Source organism: Malaya genurostris, chromosome 3 (genome assembly GCF_030247185.1).
Source record: "Malaya genurostris strain Urasoe2022 chromosome 3, Malgen_1.1, whole genome shotgun sequence".
Taxonomy (NCBI): domain Eukaryota; kingdom Metazoa; phylum Arthropoda; class Insecta; order Diptera; family Culicidae; genus Malaya; species Malaya genurostris.
In genome coordinates, this window is record NC_080572.1 from 87,922,585 (window position 1) to 87,946,143 (window position 23,559).

General features: G+C 36.2%; 1 protein-coding gene across 8 annotated transcripts in view; it reads left to right on the forward strand.

Moving 5' to 3' along the window:
• The first annotated feature begins 621 nt into the window (after positions 1-621).
• LOC131439155 (transcriptional activator protein Pur-beta) overlaps positions 622-23,559 on the forward strand; it is a 33,246-nt gene continuing 10,308 nt past the window's right edge. Inside the window, exons 1-4 of one of the 8 annotated variants that reach the window (XM_058609848.1) lie at positions 622-873; positions 3,782-4,074; positions 4,562-4,889; positions 4,945-5,178. The gene's annotated coding sequence lies outside the window, so the exon portion shown is untranslated. The other 7 variants (XM_058609841.1, XM_058609843.1, XM_058609844.1 and 4 more) reach the window with 7 other exon arrangements.

Here is a 23,559-nt window from a genome sequence, read left to right on the forward strand (position 1 = left end):
GATGAATTTTATAATTATAAATAAATAAATAAATAGAAATGTGTTTCTTGGTCAATAGATTATATAACAAGTTGTTCAAAACTGGTGAAAGTCCATGCTGATGCACCTCAGAAATTGTTATGTCTAGTGTGACGGCTTTGCAGGACGCAAAAGATGTAAGTATGATCATGGTGTTTTTCCACACGAAAATAAATTTCTACTCTTCTAATATTTGTCAGATTATATTCGGTAATTGTGAAGTTATGTCTACCAATCTTGTAGGGAAAGGTTATGCCTAGATGACGTGAATCGACCCGAAAACATCGGAGGGCAGATCAGATTATTACTTTCAGGATCAAAGAACCAAGTCGAGGTGACCACACTGATAATCCTGGCTGCCGATGAGCGATTACTGTTGAAGGAATGTCAAATCTACTTCGAAGCGATTTCGCGCAACTAAGTACCAGATTTGGGTACAGTTTAGTTTTAGGGAACTGAGTAACAGTGAACAAGCGTGTAGTGTCTAGCCTGTTTGACAGTTGATTAACGATATGGATTGTGTCTTAGCTGATCGATTTTTACTGGTGTTTTTCAGTGAGTGCTCCGTATCCCCCAATCATCGCATTTTGGACAAAAGCACTCGGATTTCACTACTTCTGGCTGTTAGTTAGGTACTTGTTTCTCACTCTCGTTGTCGTCGGTGTCAAGTTCGGAAGAAGGTTGAAGCTTGTTGGTTGGATTGGAAAGAAGCAGAAAAAAGCTATAGTCTGCTGCTGTGCTCCATAGTGGATAAAATATTTGATTTGCTGTGTTCTATTCCGTGACGCTCTATGTGGATTACGATTTGTGACGCTACGGATAGGTGCAATACTGGAATATGTTGCCTAGAAACTGGTATGTAGCAGTACTGTGAAAGTTATGAAATTGAATGAAAAGTTTTTCTGCCTTTGACACTCAGTTGGTTGATTGGTTGCTTAGAAAAATAAGAAGAAGGTCTAGTCTATGGGGCATATGGCGTGTGTTGGTCATCAGGAGTGTTTGGGTTTGGAAGGGATTGGGTCGCGGTGCTAAGAAATTGTGAGTGTCAGTACGCATTGAGTGATCAGAAAGAGTGCAGGTGATTCGTCTACTGCGAGAAAGAGAGCGAATTTATATGGTGTTGCTAGTTTCAGTGTTGATGAAGTAATATTTTGATAAAGTACACCGCTGATGTGATAATCTGAAAGAGCTACTTATATACGAAATCTTAGTATTCTGGTGCTGTGTGTCCAATAGATTTGAATCTATTGATGTGCAACAAGGTAACAAATTTAAATAGTTTATGATCGCAATTACGAGTGCAATATTTGACTTGCTGTGTCGTCGATCGAATTGGCGGTTCAGAGAACAAGGCGTTTGTGTAACACGCCAGATGTGTGTTCAGAATGTCAATTCCCGCATCGGAATGTAGTACTCTGATTAATTTGTCGTCGATCGATTCTTATTAAAAATGTATAGCTTTCAATTTTCGTCTGAATATGCTGAACGTCATGTGAACAAAGAACTTAGGTACTGTTTTCCTTTATTTGTATTATAATTGATAATTTTTTCGATTACAACAATATTGGAATGTTTCCAACTTTTAAGCTTATTTAAACTTGCACTTAATGCAAACATAAACTTTACGCTTCGTTCGCATACGAGATATAGACAGAAGTGAATACTTCACTTATATAAATCGTACTGTTTGACGTGCTCCACATAGAAATGCCAAACCAAAGGGCCTAATTGCAAATGAGATGTTCAATTCGTTTACTTTATCTTTCGATTATTACGGAGCTATCAAAGGACTGTTTCCAATAGTCTGCAGCTTGGGGTTTTGACTTGAAAGTCATGTGAAAAGTTAAGTTTCAAATATAGAATTAATCTGGCAATCGCGGAAGATAAAGTAAACAAAGAGAACCTGTCATTTACAGTTGGGTAATTTCGTTGTGGTATGATCCAAAAGATGTCTAGCACTCGTAAAAGCAATGTGATAAGCGCGAATAAACACTTCATCAAATTTTGGAGTCATGAAGTAAGGAGAAGATAAACTTGGGAGCAATTAGTGAGCGACACATGTTGCCATTTCCTTGTTTCAAATGCTCAATTTCGAAAATTAGGCAGAAAATTACTGAACTAAATATTCATGTTCAATAATAATATGAAAAATGACCCAGTAACAAATGACCATATGATACAAATAACAAGATGAGACAGTTACGTTACGTGATTTTGGAGTCAAGCCACGAGAGTTACTTTAATAGTTTCGAGCTTGTACTGCTTTCGTTACTACAGTGTTATTCTCATCGTATTTACAGTGCTTGTATAATGATCCAAGAAAGTGGTTGAATGAAATCTAATATCAAAAGAATAGTTCTCACGTTTATCGAAACACCCTAATCTTGTTTGATAGGGACTCATAAAATGTACAGTACAAATAAGATGAAATATATTTTTCGAAAGACGGATATACTTCATTCAATTATGCATTGAAACAATATAGGCATAAGTTCTTAGCCGCAAACAGTCAATTGCCAGAGATGCCAGATATTTTCATAGAAAATCTATTGTTTTGCATAAAAAATCTGTATTTATCTGTATTCATTAAAAAAATGAAATTTCTACAATAAAAATATGTTAAAAGATATATTCCAATAGATTATGGTTATAGGATAATAGATTCAATGAGCATTCATTCTTATCATAGCCGCGCTCACGCGAGTATTCAACGATGAAATTTAAGTTTTTTTTATCAGTAACAAATTGTAATATCATATACTTATCTAGTTTGAAAATGTGGACTTCACAAGTTGATATGAAATTCCAACTTCCAATATGCAACGTCAAGTCAGGTCATACTACACAGTCGGACAAAGTTTCATGATGGCACGACTTTTTGAATATCAGTTTAAATTGGTTTCAAATTATAATATAAATGTGTTTGTGTGTTTATCCTCAAATATGCGCACAAAAAATTTTCATTTTGAGTTATTTATTTGTCCTATGATAAATAAACTTTTTCGTCACTGCAATCAAATACCATTAGATAACTCAGACAAAAAAAATCAAATTTTTCTACCTTGCTTTTGGTGAAATCTGTATAAATATGTATTAAATTTAGGAAATCTGTATAAAATATGTACTCTGTATTAAACCTATATGCACATTAAAGATGGTCGGGTAAGCATTTTTTTCAAACCCGAACCCGATCCGTACCCGATCGAAAATAAAAATTTTTTATCCGTACCCGACCTCGAGATTAGTTTTTTTTTCAAACTCGAACACGACCCGTACCGGATGAAAAAAACTACCCGGACCCGACCGAAACTCGATAAAAACTCCAAATTCGATAAAAACAAAATCAAAATCTGTATAATACGAATAAATATGTATAAATGGCATCTCTGATTGTTGTCGATATTTTGGCAGAACCAAGAAAAGTAAGAAAAAAAAACAAATCAGCTGTCTCGTCGTAGTGCAAAACTAGTATTATAATTATATTTCAAAACTTCATGATATGTCGTTTTGTTTTAGATGATGGATAAATGGAAAAGAATTAGACGAATAATCTAAGAACCAAGAATTTTACACGAAAAATCGAAACTGGTAATTTCAGGCCGTCCTAGTCGCACTGAACCTTTAGCGTGAGTGTATCGCCGAGAGTAAGCGGGAGAAGAGTGAATTGTGAGTGTACGCAATTGAAAAAAGACAGGAATAAAGAAGAAAAGATGGAAAAATGATCGAACTTCGCCAATTTCAGAAAAGATTTTTCTTCTTCCAGACCTTCCAACAAAATTAAACATTTTCTTTGGAAGTAGACCACTGCCAATTCACCGGAAGTGATCATCGCGTTCGGGAAAGTCGAATCCACCAAAAGATTTTCGCAAAATTTGTGGCAGACGGAAATCTTGTCGTTTCTAAAAGTGAAAAAAAATTGATGGAACATCTGAAAGGTGAATCGATTCGGACGTGCAGCTGTTGGAACCAGGAGAATTCGGGTTTTGGCGACTTGAAAGTATCGGTGCAGTGAAAAGGCAGATGTGAGCAAATTGGTTCGATTCTGTGGGTAATGAAGTAAGAAACAATCTAGATTAGCATAGGGTTTATTTGGAAAAAGAAAAGTTAGCAGCGTATGACGTAGGATTTTTTACATAAAGAGCAAAAACAGATCATTTAGATGCACCTTTCAAAGTGAACATTATTTGAATGCTCGTTATATCATATTTATTGAAATTATCTGCATAATACAGTACATATCTATTTTTCCTTTTGTTTCTATCTAATCTGTATGTGACGACTGGATGGTTGCTTCTGTATTCGCACTGTCGCGTATGGTGTCATGGATGCATGTAATTTGCGATGGTTTGAACAATTGTGATGATATGGCGATGTACGTACATATGCATTTAAATTCAATATTGAAAATTCACGTTTCGTGTAATCGTGTACCAATACGTGCTGGTTGACTTACACTATCAACGAAACAATAACGTCGACTAAAACGTCATTTACGTCAAACTCGCGCACGCCATACGATTGAATGTGTGTTATAAAAACACAGTCCGCGGAGACAATATAGAGAAGAGGTAAAAGTGCAGGTGATTGATTAACAAAACGCCTCCGAGTGGAAATTTCATCTGATAGGATAATCGTGAAAACAGCAAGAAAATGATTCGCGAATGACCAAACGAAAGGAAAAGCTATTGAAGTAGGAGAAGGCAGTAGCAAGGAGGAATGAGGTAGATTTGAGCAGTAGAGTGCTATCGATTTTCCTCATGATCCATCAAAGAAGGCGTCGAAAAGAGAGTGTAAAATAACAGCTGAGACGCGAAAGAAAACGGAGAAAAGCTGAGTGAAACTCGGTCCATGTTACCAACTGTGTACGGTGGGTATGCAAACTGTGGAACTCTAATGATATGAAGTGTAAATCCTGTCTTTGATTAGTTGGTACGCGAAGCTTGACACCAAGGAACAAAGGATAGGCTGTTGGCTGGTATACTCTCGTGGAAGTTGTCGGAAGGAGGCAAGTAGAGTGAAAGCAGTGGGAGAATAAGTTCACGCACTCACGCACGCGAGTCGAACATCTGTTCCGATAGATTGGAGTGAGAGAATTGACAGACAAGGAGCACCAAGAAAAAGAGCGACCGAGTCATAGCGGGTTGACGACAGCGTTGCCAGGTAATTGTAAGCAGAGAATTAATGCGATTTTCAAGCTACGAAATAAGGTTAAAAAAAGAAATTGTTCTATGGTGTTCAATTTTCAGTTTCCTTCTGTGCTTGTTCCCTAAGATGTAGATGCATAGTGCAATTACCTCTACTGCCGAGTGTTTCAGAGCGTTTGGCAGAGTAATTTTCCTAAAATCGATGCAAAGTTCAATGATTTCGTCATTTGGCGAGGTTACGAACGGTCAACCCTTGAACCAAACGTTGAAAAATTGAAGAAATGTTCACTTTTGCTACTTTAAGAGTGACTAACGAAGTAAGAATTCGAGTTGCTTAAAATAGGGAAGGAAATAAGCAAATTTTTTGATTAACAGAAAATAAAAATAGTCAGTATTATCTTTTCATATCACATATTTATTGTAGACATTATAATGAATTTTAAAACGAACGATTTTTGAAAAGATAAATTTTGGTTTTACTTAGAATTTAAAAAGGTCTTCAATTTCATTTCCCACAATTTAAATCATAATCGCAATTTTAGGTTTGTTACTCAATTTTTTCAATTCACGGTGTTTGATTTTTTGGTTCACAATCGGAAATCTTGATCCACATTTTCGTGCGCAAAATGGGCTTATTTCCACCTCGGGTTTAAAATTTAAAAACTGTTTATAAAATTTCTTTTGCATAATACCAGTGAGTAGTTAGCTGCATTTCAACTTTTGGACCACTGTTCCCGGTAATTCCGGAACCGGAAATATGGTCGTTATTTATGTATTTAGCCTAGAAATGAAAATAATATAATATTTGATCGGTAATGGTTTTATTGTTCGAAATATTCTCCTGATATGATCAATACACTTTAGCATACCCTTGAATCCATTTTCATAACATTTTTTCCACTCTTAGGTACCCCCAAAATATGATTTTTTAAACGCTTCAACAGCTTCTTCAGGAGTATTAAATCGCTCTCCACGCAGTTTATTCTTCACGGAAGGGAAACAAAAAGAAGTCGTTAGGTGCCAAGTCAGGACTGTACGGTGGGTGGCCTATCAATTCCGACGTTTTAGGTGCTCAAATATTCGGTTATTTGAACCGATTTTGCATTTTGCATCTGTTTTCCTTATTTCACGAAAAACTTCTGGCAAACAAATGGTGGTATACCAATCAGAATTGACGGTCTTACGATCCTCTAAAGCAACGATAGCGATATGTTCGTTTATACCGAAAATCCAAGTCACTGTTTTCTTCGAAGTGCTTCGAGCGCAAACAACTTTGGTTGGATTAGGTTTTCCTTGGGACACCCATACAGTCGCGTACTGTTTAGTTTCGGACTTATATGAGTAAATCCATGTTTCATCACCTGTGTAGTTGTCAAGATTTGAAGATCCACAATTCGGTACTAACATGTGTAAAAAAATTATTTCTTTCAAGAAATAAAAAACTGCTGGACTATCCGTCCAATTTGGTGTCTAAAATACAACTGATTTATTTACAAATTTTTGATTAGTTTACATTTTTCTTATGTCTATGTTAGTTCTTTAATCTATACATTTTCCTCTCATTTGAGAGTTTTCCGAATAACAAAATAGATGTGTGCGTGAGATTTACTCAAAATTTACCAAAGCAAAAGGAGAATCCAAAATTAAGCGAAGAGTGGAAATAGAGAGCGATTCTCTTCTCACCACTCGATCAAGGATCTAAGTGGTGAATATAGCTTACGCATAGGCGAATAAAAACATAACGAATCTATGCCGTAAAGGAATAAACATTGAATTCTGTTTATCCTGCATTGAGGATAAGATTTGGTCCTTTTTTTATTGCCCCAATTCCAACATGAAGGCGGTCTAGTCGATAAATATACAACCGACGTCTCCGTCTAAGTCTAGACCACATGTTCGTTTCCTTGGTTTACAAATCATTTTGAGATTAAAATTTATTGGTTTAGGTTATTGTAAACAAGCTCAAATTCATCCTCGTAATCTACACCGGACCCCGTAAATCAACTATGTAGATTTACAAACAAAATAGGACCTCCGGACCCCGTTAAAAAATTACCTTGGAAATTAAGTCGGTTAATTTGATCTTTCATCCACAATAATTCTAGGGTAGTAATGAGCTGGTGGCTGTCTAAGCTCGTTAGTTTCAATTTCAAGATTTTTTATCTCTCTGGCTGAATTCGAAAGATCATCGTTCACCTCTTTTCGTTGTTTTTTTATAGCATTTCTATGAGATAGAAATGTCGTCAATGAGTCCCAAAACGACGCTAATAATTGCCATCCAAGACCGTAGATGTCATATAATATTTTTCCGTGCATAATAGTGTCGAAAACAAATTTTATTATTCGTCCAATCATATAAATTCCTATGAATGTTGATGTTACATTTCCTATCCAATTTGACCATGAAATGAACTTTTTCCAATATTTATTTAAAACATTTTCGATTATCTTTTCTGATACTAATGCATCGAAACTGAATCCCTGATAATTTGGGTGTTGTCCCGATAAGACTTTATGTAAAATGGTTGAGGCTATTCTCCTATCTCCTTGCTCATAAATCATATTTCGCATTTTATCAATGCTGTCTGAATCATAAACGCCACTCTCCATTAAACTCGGAAGTGGGGTGTATGACCACGTAGTTATTATGTCAGTGGTTAATTTGTTGGGTGATGTGGTCTCTCTAAGACGTCCGTCTGTAGTATACCATCGATTTCCAAATCTGAATTTTGCTGGGAGTATAGGGGTGCAATCAATTTCAGTACCTCTTTTTTGCAATATACGAGTTACTGGAGTCAAAAACATCGTTGCATTCTTATAATTGACTGGTATCTCTTGGTAGCATCTCTCAGATGTTCGATAGGTTACATAAACCGGTTTACATTCCAGTATGTGAAGCACTTCTCCAGCTACAACTGCTGTGTACCCAGGCTGCTTTACAATACTATTAACAAATTCTGTGGGATTCAATCTTGCTAGAGTTAGCTTTGTTTCCATCATGGCTTTATCAATTTTACACATTTCAGTCATAATGGTTCCATAAACATCGTCCAGTTTTTGACCAATATAATTTTCCACCAACGTGATTTTTGAATTAAAATATGTAAAAATATCATAATTCTTACTTGTCGGTTTACGCTTAAAAGGAGACCTGAATTCAGCTTCCTCTAATATCAGAATGCGAGGATGATCTGTTTTGTAACCAGTATATCCGCAAATTTTCGTCACATCTCTTGTTTTTATTGAAAATAAATGCGTATTTGAAATAGTTGTATATATAGCGTTAAATTTTCCTCCAACTTTATGTGTATTATTATCTAAAGTTTTATTAACTATACCTTCATATATTACCTCAAACTCTGTATCTTCGCACCTTTCCTTCAGATTTATATCCCAAGTTAAATACCCATCTTCAGAATCTAAACATTTTCCATGGGTATAAATACACACTAATCCATTTCGCAATTTTATTTCATTATTTTCAATATCAATTGTTGCCATATAGTCGCGCAATGTTATTTCGTATTCATAGTAAACTAATGCATTAGTCCACGTATAAAACGGTGTTCTATAAGTTCCTCCATCGCAAGTGCTACCTTTTACATTTCCTATAATAAGAGCTTCTCCCCGTGTAGTTCCATTTCGTTTTAATTCTCTCAAGTTATAATCATGTGCAAGATTTAAGGAATTCAATAAATGAGCTCTTCTGCACTCATCCGGAGTAAATTCCTTTACTATATAGGCATACCCGTGTTCATAATCAGAGGTATGCGAGTGCATGCCACAATGACGAATTGATCTTTTAATTATGACCTTACACTGAAATACTTGCGTTGTGCCTTTCGAATTTCTTTGAAGGACTTGAATTGGAACTTCCTGTGTTGATAAATTTTTGCTAGTTGGTAGACATGAGGCTACATCTAATAGCGAATAAGATGTTAAGTTTACTTCAGCGTTGGTGCAATCGTATGCAATGAACCCATTCGAAACTGCTCCAAATGCTTGGCAAATGAGCAGTAATAATAATAGTATATTCAAACATAAGTTATTCAATGAAGTAAACCCTGTACTGCTTTGTATTTCTAAAGTTGGTTTCTTTGAATTATTTTTTAATTTATTTTCATCGTATATAATACGTTTGGGTTTGACATCCTGATTAATGTAATTCACTGTATTTGAGGACTCGCTAATTTGAGTTTTGGCGGATGACTCTTGTTCATCCGCACTACTGGTCCTTTTAACGTCTAAAACGGTTAATTTAATAACTGGTCTTATTAAATCACCTTTCTCTGTTTTAATCTTTACAGATCTTATAATTCCATCTTTGCCTGGCCTGACAGCGAGAACCAGGCCTTTGATCCATTTTCCTCTTTTTTCCTCATTCGGGAAAATAACTAAGTCGCCTACTTTAATCGGCGTCACGGAATTTAACCATTTTTGTCTCTTAGTCAAAGAGGGCACATATTCCTTCAACCAGCGATCCCAGTACAGTTTAGCTAATTGTTGCGACCTTTTCCAATGTTATCGGAGACCTTCTGAATTTGAAATATCATTTATAGCAGGCTCCGCATCTCCAGCGCATCCTATCAAAAAGTGATGTGGAGTTAACACTTCGTCATCTTCCGTTTCTAACGGTATGTGAGTTAATGGACGACTGTTTATAATAAATTCAATTTCAGCAAATAACCCTCTGAGCACATTTTTAGGTAGAGTATGTTGAACAAATTTCAATATACTTTTCACCTCCTTTACCATCCTTTCCCATACTCCTCCGAAATGAGGTGCGGATGGAGGATTGAAGTGCCATTCAATTCCATCGCCTACTAATCTTTGTTTTATTCTTTTAAGATCATTGTTCGCCCCAATAAAATTCGTTCCGTTATCACTAAACATATAGGTTATTTTGCCTCTTCTACATTGCATATTTTTGAGACATATCATAAATTCATCGGTACTAAGTGAGTTTGCCAAATCCAAATACACAGCACGTGTGTTCAGACAAGTAAATAACACTCCCCAGCGTTTTTCTTGTCTTCTACCAATGGATACATGAAGTGGACCAAAATAGTCCACACCAGTATAAGTAAATGGTTTCAAATTAGGTATCATTCTGTAGCTGGGTAAAGCAGCCATCATAGGAGGTTGGGGCTGAGCAGATAGATTCTTACATAGCTGACATGACTTTTTTATCCGCTTCATGGAGGCTCTAACGTCTATTACCCAAAATTTTTGTCGTACCGAAGCAATGGCGGCATCCATCTTTAGGTGAAAGAACTTTTCATGATAGAATTTAAGAATCAGATTCGTAACGTGATGTTTTTTCGGTAATATTGCGGGGTGCTTTGCCGTATATGAACATGCTTCCGCATTTCCTATACGTCCTTTACATCGCATAATGCCATTATCATCCATAAATGGCGTTAGATTTTTAAGTGAGCTTTTTTCACTTATTTGAAGATTTAGATACAATTTAGACATTTCTGATGGAAACGACTCCCATTGTGCCTTTCTTATAAGAAGTATTTCTGCTTCATCAAATTTCTTCTTTGATAAACAATTTGTGTGTGGCTCAACCTTTATTTTTGAATAGAGCCGATCTAAATAATTCAATGCTAAACAAATTGACTTTTTCAATCTTTTCCAGTCTGAACACCAGTCGATGTTGATGTTCCTAAATTTAGGTATTTCAACCCTTTGTAATGTTTGTATAGGTTTCAGTTCTTCGGTGGTAGTTAATCTTATATTCGATTTAGGCCAAGATAATTCATCGCTTTTCAGATATATCGGTCCATCCTTCCATTTAGAATTGAACCTTATGAATTTAGTTGCTTCATCAGCCGGGTTATTTTTTGTATCAACCCATCGCCACTGGGACACGGTTGTACTGTCTAATATTTCGCTAATTCTTAGCCCTACAAACTGTTTGTATATTCTGGCTTCGGATTGAATCCAAGCCAGTACCGTTGTAGAGTCCGTCCAATAAGTCACATTGTCTATAGGAAGTCTTAACTCTTTAATTATCGTTTGTGCCAATCTCGTACCGAGAACAGCAGCTTGTAGCTCCAGGCGTGGAATCGAGATCATTTTTGTAGGTGCGACTCTTGCCTTTGCTGCAATCAGGCATACATCTATGAAGTCCTCACACGTTGTTCTTAAATAAACCACAGATGCATATGCTTTATCTGACGCATCCGTGAATACATGTATCTCACGAGCCTTGACGTGTTTTGCCTTGGAATAGCATCTAGGGAACTTAACATCCTTTAGTGCTTCTAGGCGTGTTTTCCAGTCAAGCCATTTTTTACATAATTGTTCGGGAATTTTTTCATCCCAATCAATTCCTTGTTTCCATAATTCCTGCATCAATATTCTTCCTTCTATAGTAACATTTGATATCAGACCCAATGGATCGCACACGCTCATCGTGATGGATAGTACCTCTCTTTTGGTTGGCTGTACTGGTAATTCTTCTATCTTAGTTTTATAATTAATAGTATCCATCTCAGTATCCCAAAACACTCCAAGTACTTTTTCATAAAGTTGATTATCATCTCCCAGTGAAATTTCCTTTGCCGGTGAAACGTGTGTGTTTGGAATAGAGGCTAATAACTCTGATGAGTTTGAAACAAAGTTCCGTATATTAAAATGAGCGTTAGAGTGTATTTTTATTACATTTGAAATAACATCCTTCGCTTCAACCATAGAAGAAAAACTGTCTAAGTAATCATCTACGTAATGATTTTCGATGATAGCTTTGACGGCAATTGGGTGCTGTTGCTCAAATTTTACAGCATTTTTATTTTTTACAAATTGAGCACATGCAGGAGAACATGTTGCCCCAAAAGTCATAACCTTCATTTCATATATATCAATATCCTGATTCTCGGATTCCCGGAAAACAAGTCTTTGTGACCTTTGGTCTTCCTTTCTTATTTTTACTTGGTGAAACATTTCCTGAATGTCACCCGATATCGCGAATTCGTTTTCTCTAAACCGAATCAAAACTCCGATTAGACTCGCATTCATATCTGGACCTGAAAGGAGTTTTGAATTTAGAGAGATGTCATTTACCTTGGCCGCAGCATCAAACACCAATCTGAGTTTTGGAGGTTGTTTATTTGCATTTATTACAGAAAAGTGAGGTATGTAATTTATCCTCTTAGAATCATTTCTTATTTCTGCCGGAGTTAACCTTTGAATATAACCCTTTGATTCATATTCCCTAAACTTGTTTGTGTACCAAACTCGCATCGAAGGATTATTTTTCATTTTTCTTTCTTGTATTTTTAGTCTGCTTACTGCAGCGTTATAATTTTCTGGAAATTCTACTTCATCTTCCTTCCATAAAAGCCCAATCTCATACTGGCCATTTTCATATCTTAAAGTATTTTCCATAATACTTAGTGCTCTTTCTTCATGTTTCGATACAAGAGGTTTATTTGTAAATTTTACCCCCATATCTTCAATAGAAAAATAATTATGCATCATTTTCGCTATAGAGGTTTCCTCTTTATTCAATTCTTGATGCATGGCTACGGTATGGGTATTACTTGGTTCGCCTGTTTTTCTTCCATACAATACCCACCCTAGTCTTGTTTTGTTGGCAATAGGTTCGTTAAATCTGCCAGATTTAGATTCAAAACTCTGAATCATGTAGGCATGAGGTAAACCAATTAGTAATTTTGGTTTGCCATCTTTATATCCTTCCAACTCCAAGTCGGATAAATAAGGATACCGTTTCTTTAAGTCTGCAATATTAATCGATTGAGACGGTAAACACATCTTCTCTATTGTCCGTACATTTCTTAACATGTAGGATCGATTGCTAGATCCGGTTATACGCACCGAGACCTCTTCACTTTCTTCATCCTCTTGTATTTCACCATTTGTCCAAGTAAGGGACAATGGCCTTTTTTTACCCGCCAAATTAATATCGTTTTTGACTTCATTCAATAGTAAACTTATAGATGATCCCAAATCAAAAACTGCAAGAATTTTAGTTCTTGATTTTCCGTTACTTAACGTAACTGGAATTATTTGATAATAAACTCCATTATCTATTTTATTATGATGATTAATCTGATTATTGATATCTGGAGCATTATTATCCCTGTTCGAAATTTGTTTAAAATTTTCATGCAATGCGGGGTGATGATTCTGTTTACAATTTCCGATATTGCATTGCCGAGTAAATTTACAATCTTTCTTAAAGTGATTGGAAAAATTGCAGCAACCGAAACAAATTTTATTTTTTGATAAAATTTCCTTTCGATCTTTAACGCTCATCTTCTTAAAGACCGAACATTCCGTAGTTTTGTGATTTAGATCACAAGTAAAACATTTATATCTTTTTTGTTTGTTGTTAAATTTACCATCTAATTGAGCGAATACACGTTCTTTAGTTTTGGAGTTTATTGTTTTTTCTCTTTTTTCAGATTGCAACATCGTCGCAAGCCTTTTATGTGGAATCAGCCAATTACAGAATATTTCTAAGCTGGGTGGACTATAGACAGAATCATCTTCCTCCCTATCAATTTCATGCTTCAACCATTGTTGATGAAGATTGGTAGGAAGTTTGGCTGATAAATCTTTGATCAATCTTTGATCCTTAAGATAATCAATTTGATTTAAAGCTTTAATATTTATTACTAGGTTTTCGACTGCTGTAATAAATTCGATCATTGTTTTGGGGATGTCGAAAGTCGGACTTTTAATTGTAAGCACGTCTTTCAGTAACCCTTCATAAATTTGGCGAACACTACCAAATTGTTGTTTTAAAACTTCCATTATTTTTGGAACGTTTCGTTGATCTAACAACAAAGGATCAACTAATTTTAGGGCATCCCCTTTTAAATGTTTTTGGAGTCTAGAAAGATTTTCTAGATCCGAAAACTCACCTGCCTTTGTAGTTTCTTCAAAGGTGGTTTTAAATTTAGGCCATACTTTATATGACCCATCAAAGTATGGTAGTTCCATCATAGATTGTCTCGCTATGATTTTTATTAATTTTTCAGAGGAATCCACTCCTCTGTTTGAATCACTCACACCAGATGGACCCGGTAGAATGAATTCATTTTTAAATGAACTAAGCATCTCCGAAATTGCATTTCGTTGTGCTTTGAACATTTCATTCGTTGTAAATTTAATGACCTCTTTCTGGGCCGTTATCATTTCATTGGTAGAAGTGCAAATTGCTTCTCTTTGCGCTTCTACCATTCCCTTGGAGCCTTCCAACTCTAGGGCTTTCAATTTTTTATACAAATGAGAACATTTTGGACAACTCCAATAGTCTCGTTTTTTTGGTAAATTCTCGAGTTTTACGCATCGTTGGTGTAACCAACGATCGCACTCATCACAACACACCATTGCATCATCATTATCTGGTTTGTCGCAAAGTGGACAGTGACCATTTTCGTTTTTCTTATATAAAAAAGTATCCATTTACTTGCCTTAAAATTTCCGCTCCGCTGCCGGTTGGGTTTGCACCAGCCTTGTTGAGCCGGTAATTTTCCAACTGTCCGTTGGAGAGTTTAGGTTGCCGACAGTCCGTCGGATTCAATCACCAGCGTCTGTGCCGGTTGATCACCAGCCTTGTTGAGCCGGTAATTTTCCAACTGTCCGTTGGAGAGTTTAGGTTGCCGACAGTCCGTCGGATTCGATCACCAGCGTCTGCGCCGGTTGTTCACCAGCCTTGTTGAGCCGGTAATTTTCCAACTGTCCGTTGGAGAGTTTAGGTTGCCGACAGTCCGTCGGATTCGATCACCAGCGTCTGCGCCGGTTGTTCACCAGCCTTGTTGAGCCGGTAATTTTCCAACTATCCGTTGGAGATTATAGATTGCCGACCGTCCGTCGGATTGAAAACTTCTGACAGTCCGTCGGTTCACCAGCTCCGTTGCCGGTTTGGTTTGCACCAGCCTTATTTAGCCGGTAATTTTCCAACTATCCGTTGGAAATTTTAGATTGCCGACCGTCCGTCGGATTAAAAACTTGATAGCTTGGATAGCTATTCTTTTAAGATTCTCATCAATTTTGTGAGAATCTATTACTGTTGAGTTGTTCCTCTCTGGAGGACACCATGAAAAAAATTATTTCTTTCAAGAAATAAAAAACTGCTGGACTATCCGTCCAATTTGGTGTCTAAAATACAACTGATATATTTACAAATTTTTGATTAGTTTACATTTTTCTTATGTCTATGTTAGTTCTTTAATCTATACATTTTCCTCTCATTTGAGAGTTTTCCGAATAACAAAATAGATGTGTGCGTGAGATTTACTCAAAATTTACCAAAGCAAAAGGAGAATCCAAAATTAAGCGAAGAGTGGAAATAGAGAGCGATTCTCTTCTCACCACTCGATCAAGGATCTAAGTGGTGAATATAGCTTACGCATAGGCGAATAGAAACATAACGAATCTATGCCGTAAAGGAATAAACATTGAATTCTGTTTATCCTGCATTGAGGATAAGATTTGGTCCTTTTTTTATTGCCCCAATTTCAACATGAAGGCGGTCTAGTCGATAAATATACAACCGACGTCTCCGTCTAAGTCTAGACCACATGTTCGTTTCCTTGGTTTACAAATCATTTTGAGATTAAAATTTATTGGTTTAGGTTATTGTAAACAAGCTCAAATTCATCCTCGTAATCTACAATGTGATTAGGGCATATCGTGCGATATGCCCTTTTGAAAGTTACGAAAAAGAATGCTCATTATTCAAGTTTTAAACATGAAATTCAAGCATATTGCGCACAATTTCGTAGATTGGACTTCTATCTACGAGATTATATCGATTATTGTGTAAATGAAGGTTGTAGAGCCGAGCAATGAGCATTATATTTTGTAACATTGCGCCAATCGACACGAGTCTTTTTTTTTATGTGGGATTCAACGTTAACAATTTTTTTGCACGACTAAATGTTCATGAAAAATAACATATAAGCTTTTCACATTAATGCACAAGGCTACCTCAATTTCACGGTAAATCACATGGCTATCTTTCACAGCAAAACAATTTTCACAGCAAACGATTTTGGACGACCTTCTTTGAATTCGTCAGCAAGTGAACAACGACACGATTGAATTCGTTCTACCAGTTTTCTATAGTCGCATAGGATGGTGCTACACTGCCAAAAGTTGAATTGACTCCTGTGTTGATAGTTCACGACGAAAATCGAAATTAATCATTGCAGGAAAATATTCACGATTCAATTTAATTGTTTTGCTGAGGTAAAATTTTCAACTCACTGTAAACAAAACAAATATTCCCGATACTTTCCAAAATGGAATTTTGAGACCGTGTAGCCGAAGTTTAAGGGATTGTAAGCCATTCCATTTGAATTTTTTGAAAATCAGTGTAGAAATCGTAGTGCACTCCAAATAAAATTTTTTGGTACCTTCCAGGATTGAAAACCAAATACCGGTATAACTGAAATAAGATTTTTCGATCATCGACTATCAACGATTTAAGAGCGAAGCGAATGAACTTCGATTGCACGGCTTCAATTCTGTTGATCCAATTACTTGTATAAGGATACCAGATAGGTGACAATGCTTTCATCATAGAACGAACCAGCGAAAAGTATAGAGTCGGTGAATAATGATCTCAAAACGAAAGTTGTGAGTCTAAAAGTACACCCAAATAGCTAATAACTGACACTCGTACTGATTGTGACAACGATTAGTTGAAAATTAGTTTGAAGGGTAGGCACAATACATTCGAACACTTTTTTAAATACAACAGAAGGGATATCATCTGGTTCAATCGACGATGAGGACTTTAGCTATAAATAAGCTTTTAGAATATCTTCATCAAAAAAACGTATGTTTCCCAAATTGATAACATCGCGAGGAACATCTTGCAATCCATTTTCAATCTGTGTTGTATCAGCCAAGTCAGTTTCAAATACACTCAAGAAGTGTTTCGCTAACAAATGGCAGGCTCCATTTGGAGTGTTCGAATTTTCATCCGCAAGAAGCATACCAACAGGTTTTCGTTGCGTTTTCTGCTCACAACAGACCTAAAAAACTAGGAAAATAATAGAAATTTTAAGTTCACGATATAAGGTACTCTGCCTTAGCTCTAAGATGCCGAGGACAGGCTGGGCGAGTTGACTCAGTGTTGCTGCCCAGTCCAATGACTGCAGTGAATTGTAGAGCCTAAAAATATCATTTTTCAGGAAATTTAACTACCTGTGTTCCAAAATCTCGTCATGAACAACAAGTGGCGGACAGATTAACGTTGCCAAAAGAGGAGGGTGATGCATGTCAATTGGCAAAGTGGGTCAAGTGGTTCAGAAAAATGGCACAATTAATTATAGGTTCTATGTTAATCAAAAAGGAGGTTAGTTGGTTATTGTAGACATTTGACACATATTCAGGAGCAACATCCCATCCTATAATGCGACGCTATGCTGCAATGAAATTGAATCAGCATAGTCAGAGCGAGCTTTCTTCCAAATGAGCCCGGGTTGATTGTAGTCTCCAAACAATAAATCGGTAACCTTGGGTCCAAAGGTCTAACCATTTTGGAACAAGATGAAAACCGATTAGAGACAGCAATAAATACACCGCCACCACGTTTTTCTCTACACTACACAGTGGTTTGAATCGACTAAAACGTGAATTTAATTCCCTAGCTGCTGAATCGTTGATCCGATACACAAAGTTTTTTGGATTTTATTATATTAACTTTTCCTACTAATAGGAAATTTCGACAAGTTTTACTCCTTATCCGTTCTTTTAATTCCAATCCAATTCAATTTCATGGTTGATATCTTACACCATTACCAGCACGCCTAAAAACATAGTTTAAATTCAAGTCTTCTGAGATAAATTTTTATCTGTTGAAATGTGTAAGTTTACACGCTTGCTTGAAAAGCTGAATCCTTTCTATTGTCCTTTTTGTAAAATCCTGTCATTCTACGAAATACGTTTTTATGAATTAAGTCATACACTGAAAAAAAATGAAATTCACAGATTTCTAAGGCTGTGAACCATTTTGCGGTTAATTTTAACTTTTTGTTGAAATCTGACACTCGAGCGGTTAATTTGATGTTGTCAAAAATAACCCTGCTCGAGAGCATGTTTATTTTTGACAGATCGATGGTTATTTTCCGACACTGAAAAAAATCTTGCAATGAAAATTCTAATATTAATGCTTTAGTTGAAATTATTTCCAGTGGAAAATAAACCCAAATAACTTTCCGTCCGTCAAATTTTTTAATGAGCCGCAGTTTTAGTTAAATTTAACTACTCTACATAAAATAACCACTCAAGTGTCAGATTTCAACCAAAAGTTAAAACTAACCGCGAAATGGTTCACAGCCTAAATAAATAGTACTATGAAATGGACATCAGTTGAATAAGAAATTTGATTCAAAACCATCTTAGATGTGAAACTAATTCGGAATACATTAATTTGAATGAATAAGATCGTTTATTTATATTGACGCTTAGATATACTTTTAAAGTATATTGAAAAACAAAGCACAGTGAAGTAACTCTATATTGAATTTTCTGTTCCAAATATGCACTGTTGGTGTTGGTGAGAGCAGCGCTGCATATTATTTTTAAGAACACAAGTGAGTTGGTTGATAATACAAATGCTGGAGTATTTAGTCGATGATAATACATTACATACAGGCGTACACGGTGAAGTAGCTTCACCAAAAATAAACATTTTTGTTGCAGTGAAGCAGAGCCGTAGTGAGCGATTCTGGCGCCCGAGGCGAACTCACATCACCGTGAAGACGACCACATATTATTTTATTTTTCAGTAAGGTTAACCCCAGTATCATTTCGAATTTTAATAAATACTTGTAGAAATCTTGAGTGTTACATCTTAAATCTTGTATTGAAACTACAAACTCCGCCAGTGAATAATTTTTCGTTTCGTTTATAAAGCAGGAATTAGCATGAACCTGCGTTAAATCTATTCCGAAATGATTCAAAATTCAAGAATGTTTTAAAACCTGCTTCACGATTCACATTTAATTTAATCGGAGGAATTCCAAAGTAGAATCTATATACGACTTTGAGTTTTTTTCTGAGGAATGCGCTTTCATTTTTATCGTGAATGTATGGATAAAAAAATTATAATTATTTGCTTTAAAATAAATGCACTTTTTGCAAGAGCTTACATGATTTACAAACATATTTTTTGTGATTTATCGTCATTTCGATCGTCAAAACTTGTGTGTTCTGGAAATAAAACATGAAAATCTATCATCATTTCTCCTATTTGTATTTTGAAGTTTATTTGATGTCACTAAATGCTTGAGTAGAACATCAAAATGACAGACATGAAATTTTGGGCTGTATGAAAGGCATCGACTAATCCATCACGCTATGCCCGTCCTCTGATTTTAGTTATTATATTTTTGGTGAGTTGCAATGCAATCAAATACCAATGGTAAGGTCAAAATCTTGCTAAGTTATTAGTTCGCACAAAAGGTTTTATAAAAGCTTTAAAAACGACCTAAAAACTTTTATATTTCTTTCAAACGACAAATTGATTATAGCTTTCATGAAACAGATAGTCATTGTTCAATTAATTACATAACCCTTATACATTACAATTAAAACTTAAAGACATTCGAATTGATACTTGGGTAAATGTTAAATGTGCATAGCATGAAACACTACAAGGGATAGACCTTTGGGTTTGTTCGAACTGTTGACGTAGGACTACACAATTATTGTGTAGTCGCTGTTAATTTCTGTTTTGAACATTCAGGAAGCAGTTATCTTTTGTGTTGCTCATATCCTTATTTGTACCACGGTTAAATATACTCTTTCAGATTTCCTATAACGTACCGTTAGTTTGTTTATGTTGATTTTGAGAGGTGTATAAGGCGAACGGCGGCCCATTTGCTGATGAGCACAGAATCCTTTACCAAGGCGTTAACGAGCCGCACAGAGTGTAAACACAGAATATTTCACATAGTTCGTTATTAATTGAAGTTTCCACCATCAATTATCTTGAATATCTTTATCTACTCCAAACCTCCTATTTTTTATACCTCGACTGCAATTACTTGCAAAAGTTGTTGCCTAAAGGCAGACCCTGTCAGCTTGGAGCGAAATCAATCTTCAGTTCAGTAACGGCATCACATTCATCATATCATGTCAATTGTATTAGTGCGCAGGGCTGCTATTTTGGCGCGCACGAATTTGACATTTCTTTCCCCTACTTCTATGTACGAGATTCAATGCGGACTCGCCTGAGGGCGCCATGCTTGCAAAAAAGATGTTGCCAATGATTTGTTCGGGAAATGTGAGAGCTGGATATCTTGTTAATATAATGTCTTTGCAAAAGGTTACTTATCGGTCGATATCACGAAAAACGTGTGATATGAAGATAAACAATTCTATTTATGTATGTTCTAAGAAAATGGTCAAAAAAGTGCTCTATAATTCGTTGTCTTATTTACACAATTTAAAGTGGGTCACGTTACGAACTTAATAAATTTATATTACTTGATTAAAGCTTTCCAAAAAGTATATGTATGTGCATTTTGGTCTGCGACCCTGGTTCCTATTAGTAGTTGAAGCTAATGTATGTAAAAGTTTAGATGTTAAATAACTTATTAAGGAAAAGGCCAAACCGTGCACAGTCTTCAACAAAAATGTGTAGCTTTACGTTTTTAGTAATTGTCTCGAACGGATCAGGGCCATTTCGCCCAAAGCCATTTTGCCGAAAGTCATTTCGCCGAAAGGGTCATTTCGCCGATTCCTGCAATTGTCTTAATATTATAATTGGAATTGATTTAAAATAAACACAAATGAATGATAATACGTTAACGCCCGTTTTGTTGACCTACAATAGTACAATTAAATGAAGATTGATTCTTGTACTCTTGAATAAAGATTGATTAATGAACCTAAGAACAGAGTTCCCAAGGAAACTTGTTGGCTATTAACCACTAACCATCAACGTAATTGCATAGGTGTGTCTTCCAAGCAAATGTATGTGGTATTTTCGTTTACTAAGTGAAAAATATCTAATGCGGCTTCGCCACATCGATTTGATTCGTGTGCTGTCCGACCTCGCTACCGCTCGTTCGGGCCTAACTAAAGCAAAGAAACCTAGCTTTGAGTAGACCGGGCAAACGAGGCGGTTACAGGTTTGTATGCAAGATGTAACAGTTCGGGTGAAAAAGTTCGTATCGTTTAATAGAAACACACATTTTTTTGCCAAAATTCGTTTTTATTATTCAACATAATTGCCATCAGAGACGATACAGCGATTATAGCGATCTTCCAACTTTTCGATACCATTTTTGTAGTACGATTTGTCCTTTGCCTCAAAATAGGCCTCAGTTTCAGCGATTACCTCTTCATTGCTTCTAAATTTTTTACCAGCGAGCATTCTCTTGAGGTCTGAGAACAGGAAAAAGTCACTGGGGGCCAAATTTGGAGAATACGGTGGATGAGGGAACAATTCAAAGCCCGATTCGTTCAATTTCAGCATGGGTTTCATCGACTTGTGACACGGTGCATTGTCTTGATGAAACAAAACTTTTTTCTTCTTCAAATAAGGCCGTTTTTTTGAAATTTCGTCCTTCAAACGCTCTAATAACGCTATATAATAGTCACTGTTGATGGTTTTTCCCTTTTCAAGGTAGTCGATGAAAATTATACCATGCGAATCTCAAAATACAGACGCCATTACCTTACCGGCCGTTTGTTGAGTCTTTCCACGCTTTGGGTTCGGTTCATCGCGTGCAGTCCACTCAGCTGACTGTCGATTGGACTCCGGAGTGAAGTGATGGAGCCATGTTTCGTCCATTGTTATATATCGACGAAAAAAATCGGTTTTATTTCGATATAACAGCCCCGAACACTGCTCAGAATCATCAATTCGTTGTAGTTTTTGATCGATTGTGAGGTCACGCGGCACCAATTTTGCACAAAGCTTTCTTATATCCAAATATTCGTGAATAATATGTCCAACACGTTCCTTTGATATTTTTAGGGTGTCAGCTATCTCGATCAACTTCACTTTACGGTCATTGAAAATCATTTTGTGGATTTTTTTCACGTTTTCATCGGTAACAGCCTCTTTTGGACGTCCACTGCGTTCATCGTCTTCGGTGTTCATATGACCAGTACGAAATTTTGCAAACCACTTACGAATTGTTGCTTGCCCGGTGCAGAGTCTGGATAACACTCATCAAGCCATTTTTTTGTATCGGCGGCACTTTTTTTCATCAAAAAGTAGTGTTTCATCAACACACGAAATTCCTTTTTTTTCATTTTTTCACAATAACAAAAGTAGCTTCACTCAAAATGCAATATCTCACAAACTAATAATCAGACAGCTGTCAAATTTATACACATATCTTACAAGGTTGGTACTAACTGAAAATGGTATGGATTTAATTCTAGTGGCGCCCTCTCATAGAAACGATACGAACTTTTCAGCCGATCTGTTATACCTCAGCCGGCGTCGCCTCGGTGGCTTTATGCCGCCGAGCCATCTTGGCTTCGGTTATGTGGCTATTCGGCGAAATGGCATTTGGCGAAACGACTTTCGGCAAAATGGTTTTCGGCAAAATGACCCGCTCCCGTCTCGAACATTGTAGACATTGAAAATAACTGCGAAAAAAGTTATGTGAAAAAATCGATTTTAAGCATTAGACCAATAACTTTTTCGGCAAAGTTTTTTCTTGTTAGAAATTCTAAAACTTTGTAGAAGACATCGTTTTTCTCTCTCTTAAGGAAAAAAAGTTGTTGAAATGAAATTTTATCGTAGTAGGCGTTGTACATGTTTAATGTGATCAAATCACGAGGTATATTTTTGTGAATGAGTTCTCCAAAGAAACTATGTATGGTAACAGGGTATTCTGGCCACTTCATAGATTTTGGCCCACCTTACAAACTTTATGGATTTAATCGACGTTAAGAAACCCTTGTTGCATCAATTTGAAGATAATCACATTAAATTACCTTTTGCGGAAAGATTTTTCAAAGATATTTACCCCTATTCTGTATTTCAATGCGTAGCCTTCTCACGGTCTGGTAGTATAATCTAGGTTTCCCCAGCAGTGAACCATTACTCGCTTGTAGAACGGGTGCCATCGATAGCAGTATTCACCTATAAGGCGGGTGAATTAACAGCGGAGGCAGAATCTGTGTGTCCCACTTCGGAAGAACATAGACTTTTGTGGTATTTACCATCTTTTGTGGTATCAGAAGCATCATCTACGTGAATTGACAGCAATGGAAAATCTTTCACAGGATGCGCAGTATCTTTGAATGCTTCGGACAGACATATAATGTCCAATGTTTTACCGTACAAGGATGAATCACTTTCATCAAGATGATCGTAGTTGTGCAAGAAGCAGATATAAAGTCGGAAACATCTCTGAAAACGGGTGCAGTATCTTTCCCA